The sequence below is a fragment of the Platichthys flesus genome, chromosome 7 (genome assembly GCF_949316205.1).
Source record: "Platichthys flesus chromosome 7, fPlaFle2.1, whole genome shotgun sequence".
NCBI classification, from domain to species: domain Eukaryota; kingdom Metazoa; phylum Chordata; class Actinopteri; order Pleuronectiformes; family Pleuronectidae; genus Platichthys; species Platichthys flesus.
This window is the reverse complement of record NC_084951.1, coordinates 6,335,864-6,348,200: the sequence shown is the minus strand read 5'-3', so window position 1 is coordinate 6,348,200 and position 12,337 is coordinate 6,335,864.

The window sequence follows — 12,337 nt, the reverse complement described above, 5'->3', positions numbered from 1 at the left end:
TAACTTTACAAATGATGTATCTCTTCTGTGGCAAGTTCAAAGAAGTCGACTCAAAGCTTTAAAAAAAATGCTTTCATTGTTTGTTTAAAAAATTTGCTTTTTTCTCAAGTATCAATTGTATTAATGGAAGCCAATTGTTTTGCCAGAAAGCCAAGAGGACCAGCTGAGAGAACTGAATGTCCATTACTGGCTTTAACTCTTCATTATTGAAATGCATGTGGGTGGGATGTAGCAGGCAGCAAACTGGAGGCAGGAATACGGGGAAAGGAACAATTACAATTCCACTGACAGCAATATACCAAGAGTTTGATTACACTTTTAGTTTTTACATTTCAAATTGAAAGTTTAATAATAAGTGTTTGTTTTGTCACTCTACTGAGCAGCTTATGTTATCTAAAGTTTTGCTGCCATAAAGCGTTTACTGATTTAAGAAAAATTATCTTTGAAGATTTGGATTAATTTCTTCTTATCCTCCCTTCCTTATAACTCTCTCTCCCGTCACGTTCTGTCCTCTCGTCTTCACTTTCTGCTTTTATACATTCTCTGACCGTCGCTTCCTTTTTCTCCTTTTTTATGACGCTCCTTTCCTCTCAAGCGCTCTGTCCCTTAACCAAACAGTCGTAACTCTGTAATTGGATATGCTGGGGATCCTTAATGAAGCAGCTGACGGCCTTCTGGCTGTCCTGCCATCTTCCGCTATAAAGAAATGTGCTGACAGTGTAACACAGAAGTTATGGTGAAACTTTTAACTTGTGATGTAACTCATCCAGCTGGCAAACTGCAGTGTGACTGCTTGTCACAGGCTTTTGTTACTGTGAATGTGTGGGTGGATCATTTGTGGATGTATGTGTGAATATCAATGTGACGTCAGTGAGAATGTTGTAGTTTGGTAACTGCCATGTTCTCAAATTTAAGGACACTCTGGTGTTCTGTGAGTTAAAGGAATAGAATCACTTTCGCTCACATAAGCTCATTACGTGTGTCAAGCGTATTGTCATAAGGCTTAAAATGCTCCCTAACTGCTTAGTTTGTGGTGATTCATGGTTTTCATCTGACAACTGCAGCATAAGTCTCCACCATGAATTACAGTCAGAAGTAGAGATGATTAAAATTCCAATTATTGTGAATGTAGTTGGCAACAGTGGCTATTGCCAACCCTATCAACTTGTTGCTTATTAACGGTCATGCAACGTATGTTTTTTTTCTTAATCTTACTGTGCGGGAAATCTGTTGCCGTGGTGACATTTACTGGCACACAGGACCTGCTGTAACACTCACTTTGGTGAGAAGAGTTCTGATTAAAAACCTGGACTGCATAGTAGGGAGTGGTTTTTATTTTAACCAGATTTTCATGCCAGATGGATTCATTGAAATGGCTCGTTTCCCAGAATCCCCTCCTCTCACAGAACCCCAACCTTCACTACAAACTATAATGATAATAATGGTAATAATAATAATAATAATCTATATTATGTTTCATCTTCCTGTTGACAGTTCACAAAAAAAAAAAAATGTGACGAAATGCAATGGAAATATACTTTGTAAATCAACTATATGTGCTTAAAGCATGGGACTTTATTATCACTGGATCATCTGCTCCACTGTGTTTTTGAACATTGCCTCTGATGGCTGTGACGTGTGTCTGAATGGATCATGGTAAGAGCTGAATAGGGAAACATGTATAAGTGTTTGTTTGCGTGTGACTTTGTAGTGTAAAGAGCTTTGTGTGCTCTCTAGGACAAGAAAAGCACTATAATGCAGTCTACCATGAATCATTGCATTTTAAAATGAAGACACATCTGGGTAAGGTCAGGTTTAAGTTAGACTTAGGCAAGTAGTAGTTATGTTTAGATGATGATGATATGTTTTCATTTTATTTATGAGATTATCCCAGTGGAGGCCGGACATATTTGCATATAAATATTAACCGACACTGTGTTGACTTGGCCACAGACGGAAATGAAAAGACTGCTCCAATCAAAGCTCTCTCCTTGATACAGGACAAGATAAAGGGACTGATAGAAGCAGACAGAGGGAAGGGGATGGAGATGAGAGATGAAGAACAGGTACTGCTCAATGTCTCCAGGATAAGATTAGCATATAGTCCCTGTGCTGTTTGAGTCCCTGCACTTTGTGGTGACTGGCATTTATCATCTGATATGTCCCTACCACTGTGGTTGTAATTAAGGCTGATTTAAAATAGTCATAGTATTGCGTGGTGATATAACACAGGTCACATTTTTATTTTCATTCTGTCTCTATTTTCAGTGGGCCAAAAAAACTAATCGGCCCAGTGTGTTACTGTAAGTCCTTGTGGAGGGTGTTTGAAGACACATCACTGACAGGCTGTTCATTAAATGGAATAAAACCAGCCAAATACTGGATTATCAACTGACTGCACTATACAGATATATCTACAATATTAATTATTATTACCATATATACAGAGATTAAAAAAATATATGTTTTCAAAATTAAAATTACATAAGTCCTAACCCTACAGTATATGTAGCCACAGGTTCACAACTAGACAAAATCTTGTTATCACAGCTGTCACCAGCGATGAAAGTAAAAAACGGTACTCTGTAGCACTAAAATATTCACTTCAAATACACAGAATCAGTGTCATTATGATCACATTTCCAACCACAAAACACACACACAAATACACACACACACACTTCCAGCTTGAGGTTGTTATCTTATAAATAATCCAGTGTGTTTGTTCGTGTGTTCCCAGAACATACCTGTGTTGTGGGTTTTTAATCCATGCTGAAGTGAACTCTGCTGCCATTTCAACTGTTACAGTCGTTGCTGAATGCCGGTCAACTTCTACTCACTGGCTCATGTCAAGGACTTTTTTGCAAAACGTTTAAAAAAAAATGAGAGACAAAAACATTTGTATCATCATGTTTAGTTTCATACCAATGACACTGAAGAGAAACAAGCAAACTTACGTTTTGTAACTCCGGCATGATAACGTGAACATCTTTATACAAACAATGCCTTGCCCCAGCAAGGCATTGTTTGTATAAGCGTTTGTATATGCGTTTGGTTTATTTGTCCTGTAAGCATACTTTTTACTGTCCCCAAAACTAAACAAAATTAATTAAAGTAATGTGATGAATCGTTTGGTTGATATCTGACAGTTCTCAGAACAGCTGCGTTTTTGTGACAAATGTCACAATGACTTTCTTAGACTTGACAATAACTGGCTCATTATGGCCTTGAAAGTACACAGCGTAGATGCCGTAGCTTCACGAACCACATGCCTGTATATGTCGGCACTAGTTTTTCTCATTGTAGTTTTATCATGTAGAGCCCTTCTTTTTCTTTGCTCTATCAAAGAAATCTCCCCACAGAGCTCATTATATACAAGAAAACACAGATATAAAAAAAGCAGAGCAAATGCAGAACAAAGAAGAGTTTCTCTTGTGGGTGTCACAGGACTGCTGTTCTGATTCTGGAAACAGCAAGAGTTTGATTGTCTCAACAGGAAAAAGGATGAGGATTTTTAGAGGCTGTTGTTCAACGTTTTTAAAGATATCTTACATAGATAGGAAAAAATAACATCTTTTTTACCCAGCAGTAATGAATGTCTTTATGTACAAAGGGCTGAGGTGCATTGTAAAGATACATTGGTTCAGTAACTCAGCTGCAGTGGAAGCGGGTGAATGACAAAACACAAAGCCTATTGTTAATAACACAAACATCGGATTTTGCAAGGAGAGACACAAGCAGAGGATCATTTAGCATATTGTGTAATCTTCCGAAAACATCCATATCATTTTATTCTTTCTTTTAATTTCGAAGTCACTTGGCTGACTTTCAAGCAACTGGGTGGATTTTAGTGCCATTCATTGCAATTGTTCCGCTCCAAAAGCAGGCATGCTGTTCCTGAGTGCTGCCTAATGATTCTGATAATAACAGACAGGGAGGGGGGGAATTAACTATAAAATAAAGCAGCTCTTAGAGGAAGAAAAATGTTGTGGGCGCTCATACAACAACAGTCCTTTGATTGTTTTTCTTATGTTAGTGTACTCCAAACCACAGCAGAGAGACTTCTTCTTAATCACGCTTCAATTTACAAGCTACGGTTGGGGAGGAAAAGGCTTTTAGAGTCTGGTTCTACATACCTTTCGTCACAGTTAATTTGATTATGTGGATTGTTTTCGTTTAAAGGAACTTCTTTTCTGTGTGTCTGAAAATGGTTTTCCTTTTCGACAGCAGGTGGTGGTCACTTGACAACCTCTGCCTGTGTTTTGTTGAAAATGTGACTTTTTTGTTTTCTGGGTCCTTTGTTGGACTTTTGGGTTTATGGATTTTAGGTTGTGTTTTCGTTTTTGGATTCATGTCTCTGTCTGAGTTCTGTTTTTTCTGTTTTGTACTTTTTGGTAATTTCCCAGTTTTTTTTTTTGTATTTTATTTCTAACCATTGTTTCTTATTTTGGTACTTTCACTTCCTGTCTTCGGTTATTACATGCCCCACCTTGATTAGTTTGACTTGTGTCTTATCAGTGTCTTGTCATTTTCCCATTGTTGTCCTTAAGTTTAAAGTGTTTGAGTTTATTTAGTTTATTGAGTTTTCTTACCTGTCCGTTTGTTCAACATAAGAGTTTGGGATACATGTAAGTCTGATCTGTCCTAATCTGGTATCTGCGTTTAGGTCACAGAACAGCCTGGACACTGCACTTAATCAGACAGCAAAGAGACCGTTTGAGGCTCGCTGACACAGAACACAAACCTCCTGTCAAACCCATGATTCGGTGTTAGATGTTTTGTTCATCTATCTAATATTTCCAATCGTTTGTGTCTGTATGTGGACCATCAGATTAGAGAGTATAAATATTTTATAAATTATAGCAGCAACAATTCATATAATAATAATCACATTAATAATAAATATAATAATGATAATATTAAAAATAATGATACTAATGATAATAATAATAATTATCTTGCAGCACTGGAGTCAGAGAGAGAGTGAGAGAGAGAGAATGTGGGGTTAGAGAGACAAATAGAGGGGAGAAGTGTTCAGTGCATGATGGGAGTTCCGCCAGCTGTCTAGACCTATAGCAGCATTACTAAGGGATGGTTCAGGACTCACCTGATCCAGCCCTAACTATAGGCTTTATCAAAATGGAACATTTTAAGTCTAACCTTGAATGTAGAAGTGGTATCTACCTTCTGAACCCAAAGTGGGAGCTGTTTCCACAGCAGAGGAGACTGGAAGCTGAATGCTCCACCTCTTAATCTACTCTTACAGATTCTTGGAACCACTAGAGAGCCTGAATTTTCGGAGCGAAGTGATCTATTTTGACAATATGGTGTTGTTGCTGATATATTAAGGGGCTTGATTGTTAAGGGCTTTGTATGTCAGGAGCAGGATCTGGAATTCTATTCTGAATTTGACAGGGAGCCAATGCAGGAAGCTAAGACAGTAATAATACCAGCTGGAGTCGTTTCACAGACATACAGGGACATCCTGATAATAGTTTTGTCTTAGTTAATGGTTTAGAGCAAGGGTGTCCAAATGGGTGTCCAAACTACGGCCCGCTGGCCAACTGCGGCCCACCATCCATTTTTAATTGGCCCGCATCATCAAAATGAAATATATTTTCTTTTAAAACTAACAATTTAGTAGCACTTAAATGGCACTTACTTATAGAACTTTGTAACTTTGCTTTATTTTTGAAGAAATTGTACTTTCTGGATTCTTGTTGTTTTAAGTTTGTACCCTAGGGGTTGAATGCATTTATTGTAGAGGCCGGCGAATGCTTCTGTCACTGCGGCTCCGCTTTTCATGCAGCTGTGTCGACGGACGCGTTTTAATTTATGGTTCTCCAACGGTTGCGCGTGTTGCAAAGCAATTAGAGACGCCTTATTTGTGTGTGGCAGTCGTTAACTGTTTATTTACATCGCCACTGCAGCTCCTCAAAGCCTCTTTTTGGCAAACAAATCTGCAAGTAAATGACGGGTTATACAAGTGGTCATACTTTCGGATCTCTTCTGCCAACCGCTCTTCTATTTGGTCCATATTCGTTCTTCTTTAATCTTCCGTGGTTTCTGCCGGTATTATGGGGCATGAAACTGGAAATGTGACGCGCATGAAACTGGAAAGGCAAGGCGTTTTCAGGGACACGCAACGCCCCTTGCGTGCCTCATGTGTGCTTGCATGTCCCTGAAAACGCAGAAGCACGCGCCAGTCTTTAGTCGCTTTGGATAAAAGCGTCAGCTAAGTGAAATTTAGTGTAATGTACATTTCACTACATCGCCCTGAGTGTCGTGATTGAGGCGCACTGGGCAGTGGGGCGTGGCGGCGTGAGTGGCCCAGACCTTCATATTTTTTTCTGTATTCGGCCCTCGGGATAAAAAGTTTGGACACCCCTGGTTTAGAGGAAGAGACTGGTCAGTTCAGAAAGTTTAATCAAAGAAAAGTGGTCCAAATATAAATCTGGTGCTACAGGTGGTTCTATGGTTTCTGTACTAGACAATGTATCTGCTATTCATGGGAAGGAGTTGTTTGTTTGTAAATAAGCTCATGAAATCCTTGCTCCTCAGAGTGAGGGGAATAGATGGATCAGATGTAGCTATGACTCTGTCAGCATGGTTACAGTTGTCATGACTATCTAGCTCACAATAGTCATGACATAGGGAAGACAGACACCGTCGGGTAACATTTAACAATTCTCACATTTATTTAACAACATAGATACAAAAGACAAGGGCAGACTGTTGTCAGAGCAGGACAAAGAGGGCCTTGTGGTCCCGGGACACCGTTTTTATAGTGCTGGCCATCACCTGGTGGCCATCACCGCGGAGCAAATCACCTCTGATTTACTATTTCGATTTTCTGCGGGTTTGTAGTGAGGCTGCTGTACTATTAACTAAGTTATAAACTAGTGTGGGAGTGGGTGGCAAGCTTAGACTGCCAGGCAAAAGCTAAATCCAAGTTTACTCTCTCACACTATCCCTGAAAATAGTCCAGACAGAACTTAGGTGTCCACTACGACATAATTGGGAAAGCAGCTTAGAAACATGTCACCACCATTACTAGGAGTCTGGGTTTTCGGTATCATTGCTATTATAACTTGTGATTTGCCTGATATAAGTAAAGTTGACATAAATAATATTTTCCCTTTTGTTTTACTGCATTCCTGCATTACCACTGTTGAGTGTGAGTTTCATGGATTTATTGAGACTAGCATCAAAGCTTCTTTCCATTGTGAAGCCCAACTATACAGTAGGTTTACTTGAAACAGCTCAGTGTGAGATCATGAAATAAGTTATCAGTTATCAATACAAAGAAAGAAATATAGCCCTCCAGGCCAGATCAGCACTACCTTCCACAGAGAAGATCAATTTTTTACAGGAATTTTATAAAATCTGGTGTGATTTTCTGAAGGAGATCTGCTTTTTTCCAAAATATCACGGATAAAAGGGAAAATAAATTAAGATAAAATGTCTAACACAAAACATTCAATACTCTATATAATACTTAATGTATCACATTACATTATTTTTTGCAGTGCAAGGTTTTCTGTGGGAATACAAGGTTGCCTCCTCCACTGGTCTTACAACCACTCCATGCTCAATATCTCCAATCAGCACTTATAGCATGAATATCCATGTTTTTTCTTTCTTTTGTCAGAAATCTACCATCACGGCCATGTCATTCATTTGTCCCTGTTAAAGCATCTGCCCAAGGTCAGAGTCATAAGTGACCCTCCACAAGTACACAATGAGCTGTTCAGTGAATAAGAGACATTCGAAGGACTGACAACAAGTGCAGTCTCAAGGGTCAGATGATGTTTTATTCAGTGTTGGCTGTTGAAACACTTACGCCACAAGGATTTTTTTCTCTGCTGCTTGATTAAAATGTGTTTTCCATGGCTTATCTGCAGATTTATACCTCTAAAGGCCTCAGGTATGCTGAATTCTAATTTCACACTATTTATTAAACTTATTGTAGACCAAGCAGAACATTTACAAGTTATATTGCACCTAAGTCGTGTGTGTGCTACTCTTAGGGATTAATTTCAACACTAACAATCCGGATCCACTATACCACATACCTTGACCCTCAAAAAAACATTTAGTGAATTATATTACCTTAAAAGCATACAAATAAACAACTGCAAACAACAAAAGATTCTTTATCTAGCCCACAATCAACGCACCGTGTAGTTTTTGGGGATTATTTTATTACATCCACCAATATAGGGGTTTTGTTTTTAATCCTTGTTTATTGGCTGGTTAAAGCTTGGTTAAATTTAAGGAGGCTGTTGGGCCTTGCTGGAGGTATGGGCTCTACTGCTATTCCAGTTGTACTATGTGATGCTTGTTGTTTCTGAAACCCCAATTTCAAAAATATGTAAAGGTGACATCAACTCAGTGTCTTCAGTGCTAACTATGGTCTCGGTCATAAAACACTGATCTTATTTAACCAGGCTGATTTAGAGATTGCTATTCTGCCTCTTTCATTAGCAGCAGTCTTTTATGTTTGTCTTTTTGAAACATTACATGAAAGATATTAGTTTTATTACCTTTAAACTCACTGTTACTTGTGAAAAGCTCAAATTTGTAAGGGTTACTTTGCAGTTAGGCAAAATAAAACCTTGGTCAAGTAGAGTACATATCAGCAACACTACTCATTCTTGCCAGTTTACCACTGATTGACAGGTTGAGCAAGTTAAAAGATAAAACCTTAGTTCAGTCAGGAACGCTTTTTCAGGATTTACCTATTTATTGCATAAATGGAAATACAGTTATGCTTGGTGCGGATGGCTCCACTCTTTGGATGTTCCCTGGATTAGCCAAGCAGCATGCTAATATAAAAAAAGGTCAAATTTGCAGAACCTCCTGTATGGCATAGCAGGCAAGATACATTTGTTCAAGATGAATACCATTTACCACAACCATGTTTGGACTCAGTGCTAAAAGGTGGAGGCTGGGTCGGTGGATGAAAGCTGCCAGGAGCAGGGCGTGTGTGTCAGTTTAGCTGAGCATGGATCACAGAGTAGGAGGTCTTATCAAGCTTTGGTGGGAGAATGGGCTTTGATTGGTGAGTGAGTGACTGACGAGCAACCATAAACCTATCAGTAGCTGACAGCTTATGACAGCTGGGCGCATGACTCCGTCCCCTGCATGAAATATAGCAATGCTTCATTTAAAGAAGCTGCCAGCACACATAGATTTACTTGAGACACATTGTGTTTATTTCTAGTTGTGTTTTGTACCGTTTTTTCTGAAGAGACAGGAGCTAAAACCAAGTTTCAGAGGCTGACAAGAGGAGCTGCAGCAATACAAGGATAATGTATCTCCTTTAAACAATCTAGGATTTAAAGCATTCACGTATGTTTTGTGAGGAAGGAAACATATTTATCTAAGTTGTAAGTACACACACATTGTATTTTGGTATGAAACACTGTATGTCAACACAAGTTATTTATAAGAAAGTAGGAACAGTGGGATCAGTATTGGAGAGAAAAGTGTGATTGGAGCATCCCTGCTCCACTGTGTGTTTTTCTCTGATTGTGCAGTCACTGGATCAGAATTGATTTCTGATTGTATCACACCCTACACTATATTGAATAGGTTCTATTCCGCTTTACCAAAATAAATTCGGCATTTCAAGAGCAGATAGTGGCTTCATAAATTTGCATGTGATATTTTAGAAGAAGGAAAGAGAGGAGGAAGAAGGTAACAGTGAAAACAACACTTGTAGGGGTTTAAAGAGATCCATTACGTTGCTTTAACTGTTCACTGTGCATTGTGCAACTCATTTATTGGTTGGCACAGAAGCTCCAAGAATCCTGGATGGAACCAGTTCAGGAACCAGAGCTAACATGGTGTAAAAGAGGAATTGCTGTCACTAGATTGGGAGTCTAGCTAGATGTATGATGCTAATTAGAGCTTTGGTGATGTGTTCTTTATAAAATAGGTCCACTGCATCCCATGATGATTGCCTACAGGGATAATTAGTATTAAAGTGTTAGCATTGTCCTAATTGTATTATTTCCAATATATTGCCCCCCTCCCCTCGCCTCCCCTCGTTTGCCATCCCTTCCCCCTCCTGCACTCCTTCCTTTTTTTCTCCCCCAAATGAGATGGGGTGATTGACTCCTTCATTACATGAATGCTATCAAGGGAGTGGTTAATGAGAACGGATAAAGCTCTCCCTATCAGTTAGCTGACCCATTATCGTCCCTTATTGTGGCAAAATCTAATTTGACTGTGTTTTAATTAAACAGTGCTGGCTAAGTAAAAGGCCGCCTTGCATTCAGCGCGGCTGAACCCGGGGCAGCGAAGAAGTAATCATTTGGCACAGGTAACTTTTAATCATCCTTCCAATGCAACATGGGACTCACCCTCTGCTGTGATATGTAGGCAGCTTATTAGAGGCCCCCTTTTGTTGGCTGCCCCCAATTGCTCTTTTTGAAGAACACAGGAGGAAAAAAAACTCACATTTCCCAGCTTGCTGTATGGTGTGGCATCAAAAAGAGAGGGGGAATAAAAGGTGAGCAAGAGTCAAAAATAAAAGGAGAAGAGAGGAGCTCAGCGAAGCAGAGAAGCAAACCAAGCTTTAATCACCCCCTCACACACCTAAAACTTTTATAACAAACGCACCTCCGCTGTGCTGGAAACTGTCTGACTGTAAGTAAAGTTTTTCTGGTGTGCTGTGCAGTCATCCTTGGAGGACGGAAAGTTCTCCTGTTAGGAAAAGACGGAAGAAAGAAAACATTGATTTCAAGGCACGGAATTTCCGAGAGAGGACAGGAGAGTAAGAAAGTGGAAAAATAGAGGAGGAGGAAAACTATTAGAGACAGGAGAAATAGAGGAGGAACAAAATTTATATGAGGGGGCAAGCGAGATAGGAAGGAAATCTCTCTCTCTCTCTCTCTCTCTCTCTCTCTCTCTCTCTCTCTCTCTCTCTCTCTCGGCCTGGTGGTGCAGGCTGCCTGGCTGGCATGAACACAGCCCAGGGGGGACATGGAATCTCTCCGAATGACACCAAAGGCAGAGAGCTACGACTGGGGATGAAGCCGCTCGCATCGCACTGCCACCCGCCGCTCTGAATCAAGAGCTGCAAAAAGCTGGAAAAAACGCTTTGATCTGCCCTCTCTTTATCTCTTTTTCTCCTTCTTCTCCACTCGTCTGTGACTCTCTCCGTCCTTCCGCCTCTTTTATGCTGTCTTCAAGATCAGCCTATTTTGTTGCTCTCAATCTTGCGCCATAAAACTTTTCTCAACATGATATCAGCATACAAGCACCGATTGTTCCAATGTGTGTTCTCAGTGCATACATTTAACACTGTATACATGAGCTGCAGTCACTGGTTGACTGAAGTGTGATCTGATGTATAATAAACAGATAAACCCCTACAGAAGGGTTTTATAATTAATGCTTACTCTTTAAAATATTAAACAAACTGTATGATGATAACCATGCGCCCACTTTGTGGTGAAAATGCTTGAGCCATGTGCACTACCTCTCCAAAATGTGACAATATCATCTGTAGCAAAACTTATTCCAGGTTTAATCCTAGACTGGGATCTCTAAGCAGCAAATTTCTGAAACATTGTGGGTATGGGGCAAGTAAATTATACATCAGGTGTTTAGGGCTTGCCATGGCAGAGTGGTATTGTGGACTGATATGAAATGGATTCGTGGTTGGACAGGAAGGAAAGGGGAGAAGAGCTGGGGCTTTTCATATTTAATGCCCAACAACTCCCTCCTTCTTATCTCTCCGTCTCCCTCCCACACTATCTCATCTTTTATCTCTTGCAGCTCTGCTTCTTCCTCTGAGCTAAACAGGTCAGTGAAGTTCTCTGTCTGGTTCTAAAGCAGCAGAGAAGTTTAGGGAACACAACTTGACTGCACTGCCTCTGCTTTGCTTGAACGATAATCCTGTTTATTACAACTTGGTCGTGGTTGCACACAGGTTTATAGAAATTCCATATACTTACCTGATGTGCATTGTAAGAACAACAATTGGCGAAAGCTTTGAAACTACGTCAAATTGAAACTTAAAATTAAAACTAAGTTGTTGCTCAGGACACTGGAAGAAATGCAAAGTGGATCTTTGACCTCAATGGTGGGTAGAGCCACGAACCTTCCTCTCATGTATGCAGACATGACCACCATTCAGGTATTATAACATATACACCAAAATATTTTCTGAGATTCTCAAGACTTCCCACTGTCAATACATGTTCATGTCCAAATAAAACTGACCTGGTAACCTACCCATGCTCTCAATTCAGATGACTGGAGTCACAAGCAAGAGACATTCACAGCTGAAGGAGAGACGAGAGTCAGAAGTTAGCGGGTGACT